General features: G+C 46.5%; 1 protein-coding gene and 1 pseudogene across 14 annotated transcripts in view; both read right to left on the reverse strand.

The window, feature by feature from the left end:
* Positions 1–17,379, reverse strand: part of PIP5K1B (phosphatidylinositol-4-phosphate 5-kinase type 1 beta) — a 298,246-nt gene that overhangs the window by 194,892 nt on the left and 85,975 nt on the right. For 5 of the 14 annotated variants that reach the window (XM_040620273.1, XM_040620268.1, XM_040620266.1 and 2 more), the window contains one exon: positions 11,616–11,698. The exons of 5 other annotated variants lie outside the window; for them this stretch is intronic. The gene's annotated coding sequence lies outside the window, so the exon portion shown is untranslated. Of the gene's footprint in view, positions 1–10,035; positions 10,055–10,425; positions 10,473–11,615; positions 11,699–16,042; positions 16,660–17,379 lie in introns of those variants that run through there. 4 more of the 14 variants (XM_040620270.1, XM_008690936.2, XM_008690938.2 and 1 more) reach the window with 4 other exon arrangements.
* Positions 14,910–15,013, reverse strand: LOC121100174 (annotated as a pseudogene).

Consider the following 17,379-nt stretch of genomic DNA (forward strand, 5'->3'; position numbering starts at 1 on the left):
CTCTCTGGCTTTGTCACCAAGGGCAGGGGTGAGGCTGTAATCTCAGACAATGGGGGTCTTAAGTCAAGAGGTGGCAGGGCTGAGATGTGATCCAGAGCTGTGTGTCTTCAAATCTGTTCTCTCCACACCACCACGCTCTCCTAGTTATCTGACAATTAGAAGACAGTCTACTAAATAGTGCATTTCATTTTTCAATTTGTAAATGCAATCAAAAGGTTAGCCAACACTATTTATTTACATAATGATTACCTGGAAAACTTGTTTTACATCAGGGAGTCTCAACCTAGAGGGCATTTCTGAATTTTACAAGGTGGAAGGGGAGCTTTCAAAAACGTCACAGTTACTCAAAGTTTTACATCTGTGACACCGGGGGGCCATACTGGAGTTAGCAGGGGCCCTTCCAACTTCTGATTCTCCAGCTAGGGCCAAAGAAGTCCGTATTTTTAATTTGCCACAGATTGAGTCTCCTCTCCATGCCAGGCCAATGGGGAAACAGCTAATTACCTAATTAGCCAACTAAAGAGGCCAACCTGTAGACAGACACAAGAGGTGAGGAGTACTACCCACAAGTCCTTACTGGGCTTCTCATAAAAACAGACACTTCATTAAACACTGATGGAGCAAAGCTACATCACAAGGACGAATGGGCAGAACACTGAACAGGCTTCTGAAGAGGGTTTAGGGTTTATTATGCCCATGTCTGCTGTTAACTCTCTGGGACCTTGGGCTCCCATCTACTTCTCTTCTGCCATGAATCCTGCTGACCCCATTAGATAGTGTCTATGAGCTGGTGCCACTGTCATTTCTGGAGAGAGCTTCCTCTCCGATCCTCCTTGGAATGAGAAGGAGACTCATGAATAATTTGTTCATTATGGGAAGTTGCTGCCCTATGGGAATTGATCGTCATAAGACAGCCATATTCAAATGTTTTCTGGCCATTCAGGCTATGTATGGTAACACTGCCGAGAACATTTCCAGGAGGGAAAGCAATTAAGAAATATTTGGGGCCTTGGTCACGCCTGCATGCTGATGCTCATCATTTGTGTGTAAATTATGCTCTTCTGAGTTCACTTTCGTTATCTGACCTCAAATTAATTCATGCAATCTTTTTTTCATTCCTTCCTTTCTTTCATTCGATTCATTCATTCATTGAGCATTACATGCCAGGCAGTGAACTTAGCCTTGGAGCCATAAAGACGGAAGACCGATCCTAATCTTCAAAGAAGTCCCATCAGGAGGAGAGACAGACATGCGAACAGCTACAGTACAATGTGGTATGTGTTCTCCCCTGGGTTCTAGGGAGGAGGAACTACTCAGGTCAGCCTGTAGGGACCCTGGAAGCTCCATTTCTGCAGAAAACCGAAAATGGACTTAGAGCGGCTTTCGGGGGACACAAGGTTGAGAAGCAGAGGGTGAGGAAGATGCCAGTCTCCATGGCGGCTTGCTTCGAGAAAAGACCCAGTAGCATGAAGGAGCATATTTAACATATTTTCGTGGGTGTGCACGAGACGTCGAATTTGCGTTTTTTTTTTTTTTTTTTTTTTTTTTTTTTTAAGGAATTTACCCAGAAGCAATCCAAAGGTTAGGATGTTACTTAAAGGTTTACAAACAGATTTCCAGATTGCTCCTTCTACCTAATGCTCATAAGTCCCCGTTCAATCCTTCGCTTGAATAAAAACACACTTGTGAAAATTTATATATATTCACAAAACCCGCAAAAAGCCATTCTTAGAAAAATGTCAGCCTTGTAAATAGCTCTGCTGGAGAGGTAAGAATATTGCAGTCCTTCTTCCAGGGCATTAAGTGGTTTGATACTTTTTTAATGCGGCTTTGGCAATAAATAAGAACACTAATAATCAAGTAGGAAAACTCAGGGCTTAAAAATGGGATGGACAATTTTCCAAGGCTTAACTATAAGCAACAAAAATACACCGAACTGAAAACAATCCTTGATGTAGTTTCCACAGTAGAAATGCCTATATTTTTCAGACCAGAAAAAACTTGTAATAGGAAGAAATCATAGGGCCAGATTTATTTCTTCAGAATCTGTGCAGAAGCTGTCAAAGAAATGCAGCCAATCTACATGTGAAGTGGACGCACAAGGGAGGGAGGTCACCTACACATGCGTGTGCTCACACACAGGCTATGTTGCACATCTGTAGGCTCGAAAGTTGGAGAAATAAAACCATGGTGCTCCCGGACTCACCATCAAGTCCCCCCATGTTTTGTGTGTGTGTGTGTGTTTCAATAGGTTAAAAAAAGCTTTATTTGGTGTAATAATTAGTATTTTTCATAAAATTACATATTTTACATATTTATACCACTTTCCTTATTTATTTTTAAATTATGTTATGTCATCATACAGTGTATCATTAGTTTTTGATGTAGTGTTCCATGATTCATTGTTTGCGTATAACACCCAGTGCTCCATGCAATACATGCCCTCCTTAATATCTGCCACCGGGCTTACCCATTAGTAATGCGGCAGGATACAAGATCAATGCACAGAAATCAGTTGCTTTCCTATACACAAACAATGTAACTCTAGAAAGAGAAATTAGGGAACTGATTCCATTTACAATAGCACCAAAAAGCCTAAGCTACCTTGGAATAAACCTAAGCAAAGAGGTAAAGGATCTATACTTTAGAAACTACAGAACGCTTATGAAAGACATTGAAGACGACACAAAAAGATGGAAAAACATTCCATGCTCACGGATCGGAAGAATAAACATTGTTAAAATGTCTACGCTGCCCAGAGCAATCTATACTTTCAATGCCATCCCCATCAAAATACCAGTGCCATTTTTCAAAGTGCCGGAACAAACAATCCTAAAATTCGTATGGAACCAGAAAAGTCCCTGAATCTCCAAGGAAATGTTGAAAAAGAAAAACAAAGCTGGGGGCATCATATTACCTTATTTCAAGCTATATTACAAAGCTGTCCTCACCAAGACAGTATGGTACTGGCACAAAAACAGACACACAGATTGATAGAACAGGATAGAGGGTCCAGATATAGACCCTCAACTCTACGGTCAACGAATCCCCCCATGTTTCTGATGAAAATCACTAAAAGGAGGTTTCATTTCATGTATCTAGTATTTACATAACCAAGCCACTGCCAAAATGCTTTCCTGACAATGGCACCTGCTCACTAGGGACCAAAATGGAGGCCGAGGAGAACAAATTGCGGGGCTCTTATATTCTCTCATGAAACACACTCACCTGCTCTCAGAATGGATCTCACAAGTGAAGAAACAGAATAGCCGTCAATGGCAATGACAAAAGGCTCAGCATCAAACGAACCGCTCATCAGCTGTGTTTCCAACAAAGGTGATGCTAAAAGGATTCATAGGCCTTTTCAAACCGAGTCTTCCCTGTAACCAGTAGACAGAAGGACGCAGCCCACGAAAACAACCTTGAGGGATGTGTGGTTCCTGGGCAGGTGTCATTCACAGAACTTCACGAAAACCCCATTACTGCACACTCTCCTCCTGCTCCTATCTTCAGTTTAAAGACACAAGGACCCAGGATGGGTGGGTGCGTTTGGCGGTAATGTTGGAGGGTCAGGAGTCACGACACCTGGGCTTCCGTTTGGCACGTGGGAAAAGAACGTATGAAGATTTACCAAAACTGTTATTTTATCATCTTGTCCTAGAGATATCTGGGATAATCACTAAAGATCTCGCACGGCTGGACTTTTTGCCTCTGTATAATGCTTACATTTCTTCTTTCCCACTTTTTGCTAGACATTTGGTATGAGGCTGACTTCACGATACTGGATTTTTACCACATTGTAAATGTTCTCATGTTTTAAAAAAATTTACCAGATCATGCTTTCTTCACATTTTACTCCTAAACGATTCACATCTTTTCCCAAGACTACGTCTCAGGAATGATTCAATTGTTACAACAATAACAACTCTGCAAACCGTATGCAAATGTAAAGCCCGTTACGACTGGTAGAAAATGTTTGGCTTCAGAAGTGAAGAACCAAAACCTATTTGGTTCTGCTCCTGCAGCAGTCTGCAAAGCATTTCTGGATCCATTTCATTTTCTATTGAGAAAACCAAAGCAACAGATCTCCTGCGTGCCCCAAGTGCACAGGACAGCTGGTGGCTTCCCCAGGAAGAACTTCCTTTGCGCCAGGTGCTTGGGGGGTGGGTGGGGTGCGGGGCGGGGGTGGGGTGGGTGCTGTGTGTCTGTGGGGAGTCTGAAAGAACCTAAAAGGGTGCAGGCAGGACTGTGGCCGAGCACATGAAGGATGCTGCTAAGGGCAGAAAGACGCCCAGGAGAAGAGAAATTCTGTCCAAAAGTACTCTACAGTTCCAGGCTCCATGAACTTAACCAGCAATAAGTAATATGGGCAGTTTCCAGCAAAGCACAGATATAAATGTATAGAGACAGAGAGAACCTGAGTAACGAGATGACCACGTCCGACATGCTCCTCACCCAGAAGGGTATTCATTTACTCGGACACTGATTCCAGAATTCCTGTATATAAGGCACTTTGGGGGACACATAATGAATCCAATGGTCCCTGTTGTCAAGGCACTTGGAAGAGAAGCCAAAACACAAGCACACGGATAATGAGAAAGTCTTTAACAGGATTAAGAGTTAATTCCTTTTACTTGGCTTTGCTTCTAACAAGTATTCAATTAGCACAGTCAGAGGGCTCATCTGGAATGTTCTAAAAAATGCAGTGAAGTATTAAAAAGGGGGGGAAAAAAACCAAGGCCAAGAGATCATAAATCAGCTATTAATCGCTGGATATTAAATTTCCCAAATGTTTGCTATGTGCCTGGCTGTGCTGAAGACACACTGGGCTGGGAGCGGCTTTCAATGGACCAACAACTGAACAGGAGAATCAAGGGTAAAAGGTGTCCTTCGGAGGAGAGGGAGGGGACAGAGGTCCAGGTGAGAGGTCGAGGCAGGAGTGTGGAAGGGGACTGCTGGTGACGAAGCAAGACCACACTAACTGAACAGAGGGGAATCAAGGCAGAGACAGAGATCAATCCCAGGCTGCACGGCCTTGGGAGCCGACCGCGGCTATCACAAACCAGCAAGCATCTGCTGAAGGCTTTCGAGTAGGAGACCACGAAGATTTTTTAGAAGTGTTATTATGAGGAGACAACATGAAGGGGAAGGGAGGGCCAGACTGAAGGCATGCATCTGGCCGCTGATGCAGGGGTCCTGGTAATGGGAATCTCGAAGATTCGGGTGGAGCTGGAAACTGAACAGAAGGAGCCGCGCGTGGTGCTGACGGGGAAAACGCTGCCAGAACCTGGCCACTGCCTGGGTCTGGGGGAGCACGGGGGGACGTCCAACACAACTGAGGTTTCAAGCTTCACTACCTACAAAAGGTCATGACACTTCTAAGAGCAGCTGCCGTCTGCCCCGGTGCTTTCCTTGCCACCCCATCCCGGCTGCACAAGGAACTGAGGAGGGAACCCGGCTCCAGCTAAACCACAGATGATCCACATGGAGAGCTTCCTACAACGTGGAGACCGAGTGGGTCAAGCGGTGTTGGCCTTGGCCTTGTCAGGTCAGGTCCAGCCAGTGCCAGCCAAAGTCACGGATGAATGGAACTCAGAACAGGCAATGTCACCAGCCTGCACAGACACACAGACAAGGCCCTGCATTTCCAGGGAGACAGAGTCCAACTGCCTGATGGCTGTCTAGCCCTGGGAATCCTGCCGTATCACCAGCTAGCAACTGGGTTCTAGAAGGCCCTTGGTAATCCACCTAACACGTCCACCATTCGCCTGGATTTCTTTGCAGGGGTTCTAATCTGAAGAAGACCAAAAAACTACTGTCGGTAGTCTGCCACAGGCTTCGCTGAGATCATCAGCCCATCCTCCACCTGTTGCCCTCTCCTCTGAGCCACATGCTGTTGGGCCAGATGGTGACAGTGTGGTGGTCACGGGAACAGGCTCTAAGTCACACTGTCCAGCTCCGACAGTTGTGCCGTCTCCCGGAGTCACTTCAGCTGTGTGCCTTAGTTCCCCCATCTGAGCAATGGGGAAAACAAGAGGGCCTTTCTCCCCGGGCCGGGGTGAGGAGTGACCAAGCTGTAGAGCCCTTTCAGGGACCCTGGCCCAGAGTACACACTCCAAAATGTAGTGTCTCCATCATCGCCATCAGCTACCTCACCAGGACAGGCGCGGCGAGACAGAGGAGATCCTGTCCCAGCTCTGCTTCCAGACTTCCTGTGGCCACGGAGGTGACCCAGGCCACTGAGGGCCCAGCTCAGGCCGCTGTTCTGCCTGCCTGCCCTCCCTCCCTCGGGGCAGAGAGAGCCTCTCCACACACACACAGACACACACACCCCCCCACATGGCTCCCTACACCTCACGTGGCCCTCTCAAGTCTCAAGAGCGTGCACCCCCACCTGAACCCACAGTGTTTGTTCACCCTGAAAGGGCCTCTCCGTGAACCCGGGTATCAGTCAAGGGTCTCCCGTCTCTGAGGACTTCCTGATTGCTTCCATTCTAGAAGAATACAGTGTCTCCTTGGCTGTGCCCTCCTCCCCCTCCGCCCACCACTTACATTCTGGTGCTTTCGTGGCCCCACACTGCATCTGCCCCCGGTCCCATGATAACTACGCTTACAGCTAATCCGTCTGGAGCATGTTCTGTGCCAGGCACGGTTGTAAGTACTGCAGGAATTAACTCACACAATTCTCCCAACACCTCCCGGAAGCAGGTTCTGGGATCATCCCCATTTCTCACAGCCAGAAAGCCGAGGCTCAGAGAGGTGACAACACCTGCCCCAGCTCACACAGCAAGTGAACGGCAGAACCAGGAGGGGAGTGCGCAGGGCTCGTAACCACACTGCGAACACCACCTATTCTCAGGCTCCATGTCTCTCCTCCATCCCCTCCCTGCCATCTTGGCAGCTCACCTCCTGCTTACCAGACGGATGAATGGTCCCTTCACTGGCTGCCTTCCCCACCCATGAACTCCGGAGCCCTGGTTCCCAGCCTTCCGTCCCCTGCACAGCTAAGGTGTGCTCTGTGTTCCTTCCCGCACGCCCCCGCCTGGAGCACCCCCTCTCCGTCATCCCCAGTCAGCCTTCTACCTGGATCTTCACCCTCTTTCTCTCATCTGGCTCTTTACCTTGGGAACAGGAGCCTGTCCGTTCTCTCTCGAGACCCTCCCTGTCCTGCCCCTGCTGCTCCCTCTGGCTGCAGCCTGGTCTCACTCCCCTTACCCTCAAGGTCAAATCCTCCAGACACCTGCAGGATCCCTGCTTTCACTTCTAGAGGCAGACCGATCCACTGCTCCCCCCACCATCCACACCACACTGTGGTTTCACCTCCATGGTTTCTTTCACGATCTTCATAGATTTCTCCGAAACGCTGGCCTCGGAGGGTTCTGTATACAGTATACTCTGAAATGTCTGAGCAAGTGACAATGACCTGTCCTCCTTAATGAGGGCCCCTCCTCCGTTGGCTCCCTGGCATGGCCAACACGGACATCTGCTTTCCCTAAATCCCTTTCCTGATGTTGTCTACTCACACAACCTGGATTCTGTTGGGGAAGGCAATGTGCCCAGTTCGAGAAACAAGAGAAACTTGTATTCCCAGATGTTCTGGAAAAGAGAGGTCGCTGGATGGTGATGTCCTGGGACGTCTGTTAAAGAGGCAAGCACGTGGGCCGCATGGGCCTTTCTGTCCCCCGTCGCTCGCTCTTTGCCCTTTTGTCCACGATAGTAGACCTGAGAGAGAGCGTGAGCACAGATTCCCTTTTCCAGGTTTCTGCTACCTGTCCAAATGCATCTCTGTCTCCTTGGCAGGCGCCCTCTTAATGACTCACGTTCTGTGTGGCGTTCTCTATTTTTTCTTCTCACTCCTTCTGAACAATTTCTTCCAGTCCCAATGGCTTCAAATGCAACCTATCTGTGATGACTTCCAAATGATGCTGGGTCCCCGATCTTCTTGAGCTCTAGATCTGTCTTTATTTTCAGTGGCTTTCAGGGTCCCTACAGCGTCTTACGGGTTCCGTAATCCTACAAGTTCTAACTTCCACAGCTCATATTCCACCCCACTTACAGAACGCTACTGTATTCCACCTGGCGGTCCAAGCCCCAAATCCAGGGGCCAACCCCACTCCTTCTTAACATCCCCCATCCCTGTCCATCAATCAAGTTCTCCCTAGTCTCCTCAATGGTTGTCTTTGGCTCTAATTCTTTTTTGGCATTTTCCCTGCTACCGTCTTAACTGAGACATGGTTTCTTGCACATATCACTGCCTCGGCCTCATGAGTCGGCCTCCCTGGGGCACACTATGCCGCACACTCCCTCTCTAACATGCTGCAGTGGCTTTCCCGCTGCTTTAGGGCAGAACTCAAAGTCTTCAGCACAGCACAGGACCTCTCCTGACGGGGTCTCTAACACCTCTCTCCCTGCTGCCACCCCCACCACGGCTGCAGCCACATGGGATGACTTCCGGTGGCCGGCCACCTGCCTGACACGCTCCCTGTCCCTCTCCCCGGCCAGGTGCTCCTCGTCCTCAAGCTGCAGCTCGGATACCACTTCCTTCCACGAGTCCAGCCCCAGCCCTCCCACGTCGGGGTTCACTGCTTCTCCTCTGAGCTCCTGGCTGCCCTGGGCCCGCCCCTATGGGACACTTACTGACCACACTGCCATCAGCAGCTTCATTTTCTTTTCTATTCGTGACACCATCAGTGCACTTCCACGTACTGACGTGTAAATCACAAAACCCAGCACAGTGCGCGTGGACAGACTTCGAAGCAGAGAGCTGGATGGATGTGTCTAGGAGTCTGTCCGCTACGCTTCTTAGATAAGCAGCTGGAGGGCAGACAGGATGTTTTATTAGCGCTCCTTACACATTAAGTCAATGCTTCATAAATGTTTTCTTCCTCTCCCTTTGGGCACTGGGTGATAAATCAATGTTGAGTTTTTTTAGAGTGATAAAATGAGATGAGAAACAAGGATAGTGGTCGATTTTGTATCCCAAATACCTCCAGGAGGTATCTTTCCTTCTTTCTTCTTTCCTTCCTCCCTTCTCTTGCTGTTTGAGGTCCACTTCACACAAAACCACGAAGAAAGTAAAAGTGGCCAGCACTCTCCCCACCCAGAGAGGCCCACAGTGGCATCTTTCGGAGCGTCTTCTTCTAAGCTGTTTTTTTGTGATGCCCACATGCTCACTTTGCTCTCCACCTCCTTGCTGCTTCTAGAACAGCACGAGGGGCTGAAGCGGGCTGTAATACCCATTTCATTGTGATGGGGCAAACATTCGTTCCATCAGAATTCAGTACAGCATTAGTCACAAGACTAAATATGAAGATCTCCCCCTGCCCCACCCCCGCCCCAGTGTCACACTGCTCTGAACAGGAGAGACTTCAAGCTGAGATGGGGCTTCTCTCCAAGCACGGTGCCCTTCATCGGCAAACCTCACCTAGGTATGTCTACAGGACTGCGGTGTGCAAAGCACACCTGTAAGGAAGACATAATTCAAGATTTTTGCTTATGTGTCCAAAGACTTCTCTGGCAAAGACTTCTCGTCAGGTGGTGCATTCAGTTCACAGGAGTGACTCTTAATCTTACTATTCAACGATTTCAATTCTTATCATTTTGAAAGTAGGGGGGGAAATTCCAAATCTTCAGTTTTAGGATATTTCAAATCTCACACACTTGGCAGGGTGCCTCAAAGATCACCGCTGTGCTGATGTCTCAAAAGGAAACACACCCTCTTTTTTCAGTACGAAGGAACAGGCTAAACCCGAAGTTAAGTCCAACTAAGAGAAATCCAGGAAGGATGGAGCAATGTTGTGATGAGTAGCAATCCCAGAGGAAAAATATGTGCCCTTTCCCCAGTGTTCATATGGCTAAGTATCCCTGGAATCCCAGGCTCCCTCCTGCCCAGGCCTGCTGTTTCCCTTTGGAGAGCTCTACTTGGGGGAGGGGGTTCATCAAAACACACAGACAGAGCTATGTCTTGGCTCAGGGAAAGCACCCTGCCCCCGCCACTGCCCTCCCCTCCCACCCCCAAACACAATTTCAATTCACCTTATTGGAAGGCAGGCAGAGGGATCAGGAAAAGGATGGCTGAGCCTACGTAAGGACCATCTATCTATGTGGGAGCAGCGTGGTGAACGACGCAGGCCTGCGAGCACTGGCAATGGGCACGGGCACCTGTGACTTGATCAACAGCTTCCTGTTTGGGGCTTGGTGGGGGGAGGGGAAAGGAGACACAGGAATAGAGACAATCACTTAACCCATCCTGGCGTCCTGGCGCTTGGAATGCTTACAGCTTCAGCATCGCAAGAACTTAACAGTAATGAAGAGCTTGGGCCCCAGGCAGCCACATTTCCTATCCTGCCGTGACCCCGGGAAGCTTAGGACACCTTTGTTGGACTGACAAAAAAAAGCACCCCTTCTGATTTAGCAAAAGCCCACCTCTCTGTCGAAAATGCGAAGAACATCTTCTTTGGGCAGACTCAGCCCTGCAAAGAAAAAGGACCCTTTTCACCAGCAGGTCCTGGGCTTGGCAGCCAGTAGGGGCTTTGTTTGTTCTTCACCGGGCACCTAACCACACATAGTGGGTGTAGAACCCCACTCTTGATATGGCTGCACCCACAGACAGCTGAGTGGGTGGGGTCTTGAAGGCCAGTACCACCAGTAAGAAGGCGCAGTGGGGCCCAATGGGCTCCAGGAGGTTCGGGTTGCCCTGATTGCTCACGAGGCCAGAGAAGCCACGGAAGACTGGATCATTCCTTCAGAAACACACAGATGTGCATGTGCAGGACCTGCGCCAGGGGCTGGGAGAGAGGCAAGGCTCAATGTCAAACACTGGCAGTCTAAGGAGAGGCCCACCTGACACGCAGAGGGTCCAGCCCCGCATCCGGTATGCCGGGAGGGTCCTCCTCACTCACCAGCCTAAACCGGGCACCCGCCCACGGGTACCTCCACTCCAACCAGCATCACCGTTTTCAATTTCTCCAAAGAACCTGACGTGGAAAAGCGGGGCTTTGGATTTAGAATTCTCAGGCTCCTGGGCGTTCTGGGCCAGAAAGGGCTCACCCCTGACCCCTGGCCTGCCACCTTCTCTTCTCCACAGCAGTCCCATCCCACATCTCTCAGGGTCTGAGTGCTCATGGGGAGACACCCCTGCGGACGTTGCTCCCCATCCTTCAGACCCAAGGGTGTAGTCACTGGGGCATGGCTCCCCCATAGGAGCAGGGACTTGGGAAAGAGCCCTCACGGCAGGCTCGGCATCATGAGTGCAGAGAATTCTGGAATGTGGGGTCCTGGTTCCATGGAGCATGGCAGAGAAAGGAGCACATGAACTTCAGCTGGGCACACCCCCTGGGCTCCTCTCACTTGCTGCCCCATGGAAAAGGAGTGCAGCCGGAGAAGGGCCAGAGAGAAGCCCTTCCAAGTACAAGACCTAGGTTAGGCGTCCTAGGGAAGGCTGCCCTTGCCTGGGTTCGAGAGCAGTACTACCAAAGAGACCAAGGTCCAACTGGCAGTCACAAAACAGTGTAATCTGTGCTCACACAGGGTGGATACGCGTTGCTCAGACGAGCACATGGAAGGGGCATGGAGCCCGGACTCTGGGAAGGCTCCTCTGAGGAGGGGGTACTTACAAGGCAGGGTTGTTCTGTAAATGATGACACAGACGGCAAGGTAGGAAACAGCTGGAATGTGTTCCAGGGCACAGGGGCAGCATCTGCAAAGGCATGGAGATGGGACAAGATGGTGCCTCCCAGAAATTACCAGTTATGCATCATGGTGCATACATAGGGATACCGGCATGAATCTGGAAGGTTCTGCAGGGAAGTTCTTGTGTGCCAGGCTAAGGCATTTGGAATAATAGAAGAGTCACCAAGGAAGACTTCATTCATTTTCACAACTGGCATGTGCACTAACCGGAGTCATCAATGAACAGAGGATGTGTGCTACAGATAGAGTTCCAGTATTATCAATTATTCTCCAAATGCTTCTTTAAAATACACTAAAGCCAACCTACTGATGGGCAGTATGGTCATCTCAAATGTAACTTTAGCTAGGGCCAGGCCTTTCCATACCTTTAGACGTACATATCCAACTGACAGCCCCCTTTGGGTTTCTCAAAAGCATGTTAGAGATATAACTCGCCCTAAACAGAACTCAAACACTCTACTCCTGCCCCTTCTGACCTCCCTATCTCGTTCAACAGCCCCTTTTTACTCGTCAGTAAACCAGGAGTCATCTCGGATTTCTCTCTTGCTCCCCTCCCCTGCCTGCCTCCAAGTCCTGCTGATTTCTCAGAACCACCTCCCCTCTTCACCCTCACTGCTATCCTTCAGCCCTGATAACTGCACCTTTCGCCCAGACTCATACAACAGCCTCCTCCTGGTCTCCCTGCCTCCCATCTCCGCAAGGCAAGAGTGATCATACAAGAAAATCCATTCAGACCAGTCCCTTTTATAAAATCCTTCAATGCTTTTCTCATTGCATTTGGAATAAAATTCGAACTCCTCACCTTGGCATGTAAGACCTTGTTAAGAGCTGCTGCAACCTCATCTCACACTGTCCTTCCCCTTCCCATATCCCAAGCAGGTGCTTCTCTCCATTCAAATTCTCAGGCCCTGTTGTATTTCCTTCCCAACCTTTATTGTACTTGGCAACGATTTCATTATTTGTATGTGTCTCTCTCATTCTGGGGGGTGGGGGGTCTATTTCCCCTCACGATAATATAAACTCCGTGAAACCATGAGATTAATGTGTCTATTAGAACCTAGAGATAAAACTGTTAATGAAAGCTCAAGGTCTGGCCCATAGTACATGTGCAAGAAATGTTTACCCAGTGAACAATGTTACAACCATATTAGAAATTCACCACACTTATCACTCTCTAGACTTTTGTTAATTAGGCTTCTTGAACTTAAAAAAAAATCCTTGCTTATAAAACAAACTCAAAATTAATAAAGGAATCATTATATTTGGAGGAAGTTTAATTCAAATCTGGACTCCAAAAGATTATTTTAAGTATTCCCATTGGCTAGTATGTGGAACTCCATGGAGAATTTGAAAAAAAATTTATCATGGATGCAAATTCATTTATTAAAAAAATTATGGCAGTGACATAGCACTACTACATGCCTGCTTTAATGTGGAAAATATTTAAATAAGATCATAATGGTTCTCTTACAACATATCTATTTAGTCTAAACCTCTGGTTCATTTCCACTATAAATCTACTTTGTTTCAAATCTCAGAATGTACACCCCAAAGGCTTTTCCAATGCTGGGACCAACAGATGTGCACAGTGATCTTAATCGTATTTTGGAGTATTACTAAGAGCACAAAAAACTTACCAAATAATTTACATATTCCTTGTCTAGTCCATCTCGCTATCTCTTTGTGAATCTGCAGTCATAATTCTAAGCTATTAAATCCAAGGCTGGAAAAAAAGTATGTCACAGAGATGGGCGGTAGTTACAAGAACACGTTATTAAGCCATGTCTACTTCATCTACTTTTTTGGGATCAAATGATTTAATAATTTTGTAAAAAGGAATAAACAAACAACCAGGGTTTTTTAAAAAACCAGATACAGAGAAATAAGAAAACATTCAATTACTAAAGGAAATTTAAAGACTTAACTCAAGAATTAATTGTTTCAAATGAGGACTGCAATTCTTGTTTGCTGGAAATTCCTAGAATATGCACGGTCTTTTGCAGTTGCATGACACTTTCATGTTTCCCTTGTCTCCTGTTACGCCGGTTCACTTATCAACCTGCTGAAGAGTTGCTTCCTTTAGAAGCCCCTCTGTTATTCCCTTCTGGATTCCTGTACCATCTTGGAAATATGTCTATTGTAAGTTGTAACAAAGCACTACAAAGCACTGTTGGGTTTTTATTTGTTCCTGTGTGGACCCCACAAGAGCAGCTTAAGGACTCCTCTCTCTTTGTAACATCAGCCCCCAGCACAGTACCAGCTACACTGTAAGTATTCACCCAGCATTTATTGCAAAATGAACCCTTAAGTCATCTCTATGATTCCTTTCCTAAGACATCTAAGTTTGGTGACTCTGTTTTATAACCCTAACACTGACAAACATGACATCATAAAGGATTTTTGTCATCTCCAGGTGCACGAAACAGAAATCTGCTAGTTTTAATGTCGTGATTTTGGAGACGTTTCAAGGGGTAGCTGGAGGTAATACCTGCTATCCTGAATAATTTAGAAAATTGGGTTCTCAAGTTTCTAGAGTTATGAAAGATGGAAACAGTGGTGACCTTAAGTCTGTACGGCAGATATCTACTTAACTCTGGCCTCCTTCTTTATTGCCCACCCTTTGTCCTTCTCATTTCAGCCTTTCTTCCACTGAAATGAGAGTAACGACCCACCTACTTCTGGCCTTACTAACCCTCAATTCCAGATAATTCTAGTTTAGGAGATAAAAACCTCAGAGCAGCATTTTCCTGATGACATTGTCATAACTCTCTAGTTTGGATCGAATGAGTAAAAGGCTGTTGCAGATTCATACAAAAAAATCTGAAATACACATTATTTTCAGAGAACTACAACTTATTCTTTTTTCCAGTCACACACAGGAGCTCCAAACACGACCACTAAATAAATCACTCGAAACTGACTTGGAAAAGAATGTTTTAAACTCAGCAGACAAAATTTCACGGAAATGAACATGTCAGCTATTTTATATTGGCAAATCCAAGAAAACTCTGGGGTCTTTAAATTTCAAAAGTTGTTCAGATGTACATCAGAACACTGTAATTGAGAAAAAACTGGAAACATTCTAAAGAGCCAAAAATAATCATAGCATGGTACAGCCACAGAGGGTAAAATGATGCAGAAGTAGATTTAAAACATTCACTGTCTATTACACGAAAAAACAGCAGTTCATGGAGCTGACTACAAAGTGCGATGCCATTTTAGGGTGAAAATTACATATGCATATTCAATCGTAGAAAAAGCCCGGAACAATATACATGTCAGTATACTACACTTGATCTTAGCCAAAAGGCCGAGAAGCGATATATACATGTCAGTATAAACCGTGGCACCTCAGTGTACTTTTTTTGCTCATTGGAGTTTTCTGAAGTTTCTAAAATGAACCTATCTTGCTTTATCACTAGAAAGTGTGTGTGTGTGTGTGTGTGTGTGTGTGTGTGTGTGTGTGTGTGTATTTTAGTCTATTTGGGCTATTTCCTTTCATCTTTTTTCACATGATTAAAATACATGGCTTATGAAAGTTTACGTAAAAGTACAAGTCATCTAAGCTCGTCTGCTAATTATACAGATTTTGATAGACTGTGTGAAAGTTAGAGCAGATTTCTGTATTCTGGGCTGTGAAACGTCAAGAAGATGAAGAAACTCAGCAATTTTCATGAGTGTTAGGAAAACTAGAAGGAAAGCTTATTGACTTCATATACCGTAAGATTTGTAACATCACTTCCTTAGACTGTGTACTGTAAGGTTTTGAGTCTAGAAGGTTTCCTAAAGCCTAAAGCACTCACTGATGGGCAGCAATTAAATACATTATGAGATGCGCATCAATTTCCATGAGCACCCAACCCCCGTTTCCCTACACCAACTATCATCAGTAATGAACGCTGAATTTTCCGTAGCTAAGAACTAGTATTAGGAAGGCTACATAAGCCAGTGCTCCTTTCTTCCAGGAAATGTGCCATAAAGATAGGTGATTATTTCACAGATGATCTAGCTTCTTCACATTTCCATGGATTCAAGTTACCAGTGCCCTGGCAAATAATTTTACATGCCTTGTGCCCTCTAATCCTTACTACTTTTGAGGTAGGAGCTATTCCCATTTAACAGGCGAAAAGACCAGGACACGCAAAGATTAAGTAATTGGCCTAAAATCACAAAGCTGGAAGTGGAAAGGCTAGGTCTGGAATGCAGTTCTACCAGTCTGCGGAGGCTGTGCTTTTTAACCATTAGGGTTACAACCCTCCCACCCTCCCCTCCCCCAAACACACGCCACCAACAACAAAGTAAGGGCTATAGGCAGTAGGCAGGACAGTGATTCAGAGGAAACCCACACTACCTAGAGCCAGGAGAAGCAGAGGAGTCTCCATGGAATGAGCAGGACTTGATCCGAGTCTTGAAAGACAAAAATGCAGTGTCAGGAGAGAGCGGATCCTACAGCAGGCAACATTCTCTCCTGGGTACAAATCGGGCTTGAACGTCCCTGAGTCCTCCTCTATAAAGGATTGGGACAGGTTGCCCAACCCACAGGACCGAACTTGACAATCTTTTATAATTAGAATGAAATCTGAGCAATTCAATGTGAAGAAGGCATTCTTTCTTCCTTATCATTACTGGGGTTCTCCCCTCCCACCATCCGGCAATACTTTCGAAAAGGAATACGAAAAAATGATTGGTTCCTAAATAAAATCTAAGAGGACAATGAACTACTTAAAAAAAAAAAATTCACAGCACTCTCTGAAGAGGAAAATGTCTCTGGGTTAAGAAACTGGGTCAAACGTACAGAAGTAATTGTGTCACGGGTGTGGAACTAAATTTCAATTTATAAGTGGAAAAAAGCCATCAAAAATAGATGACAAGGGAGTAAAATGAATCAGAAGAATTCATGAAGGAAGTGAATCAGTAAGCCTTTAGATTTTACAGTTTACTCATGTTGGGAGTAAAAATATTTACTTACAGACTTTTCCCCTTCACAATAATGCAAAAGAAAAAAAAAAAAAGAAAGAAAGAAAATTTTTTTGGCCTTGTTTTTTCCCCAGACCATAATCATTTACATGGAAAAAGACATTTCTTGGGAAATGCTTAAGAACAATTTACCAGTAAGAAAGGGAGGCAGGATGACCCCTACCTTGGTTTGTCTTTATCCTCAAGGATCTGAAGGAACCCACTCTCTTCAGCCATGTGGCTGACTCCAATTCCACTCCTGCTACTCTGATTGGGTTTCCAGCCCACAACTCCAAAGCAAGGACTCTCACCAACGTGGCCTGTCACGTACGTGTTACTACATCAGCGCTCAGTGATCAATCCTCATCTTGTCAGATCAGTCACAACGGACACACCTCCTCACTCCATCTCCTTTCACACAGTGTCTGGGACACCACACTCTCTTGGTTTTCCTACCTCCCCGGTTGCTCCTTCTCGGTGTCCTCTTCCTGACCTCTTAATGCGACACAGTGCCCAAGGTTCAGTTCTTATTCTCTCCTGTTCTTGGCACACATTCACGTGACCCTCAGTGATCTCGAGTGTTCTCTTGACTTTACATACCGTCCACAGTCATTGGTAGATGACTCCCAAGAGCGTATTTCCAGCCCAGCCCCCTTTCCCGAACTCCAGACTCCCATATCTAACTGCTCACCTGACACCTCCACTTGAATGTCTAATAAGGATCAATTATTT

This window comes from Ursus maritimus, unplaced genomic scaffold, assembly GCF_017311325.1.
Source record: "Ursus maritimus isolate PB19 unplaced genomic scaffold, ASM1731132v1 scaffold_34, whole genome shotgun sequence".
NCBI classification, from domain to species: Eukaryota; Metazoa; Chordata; class Mammalia; order Carnivora; family Ursidae; genus Ursus; species Ursus maritimus.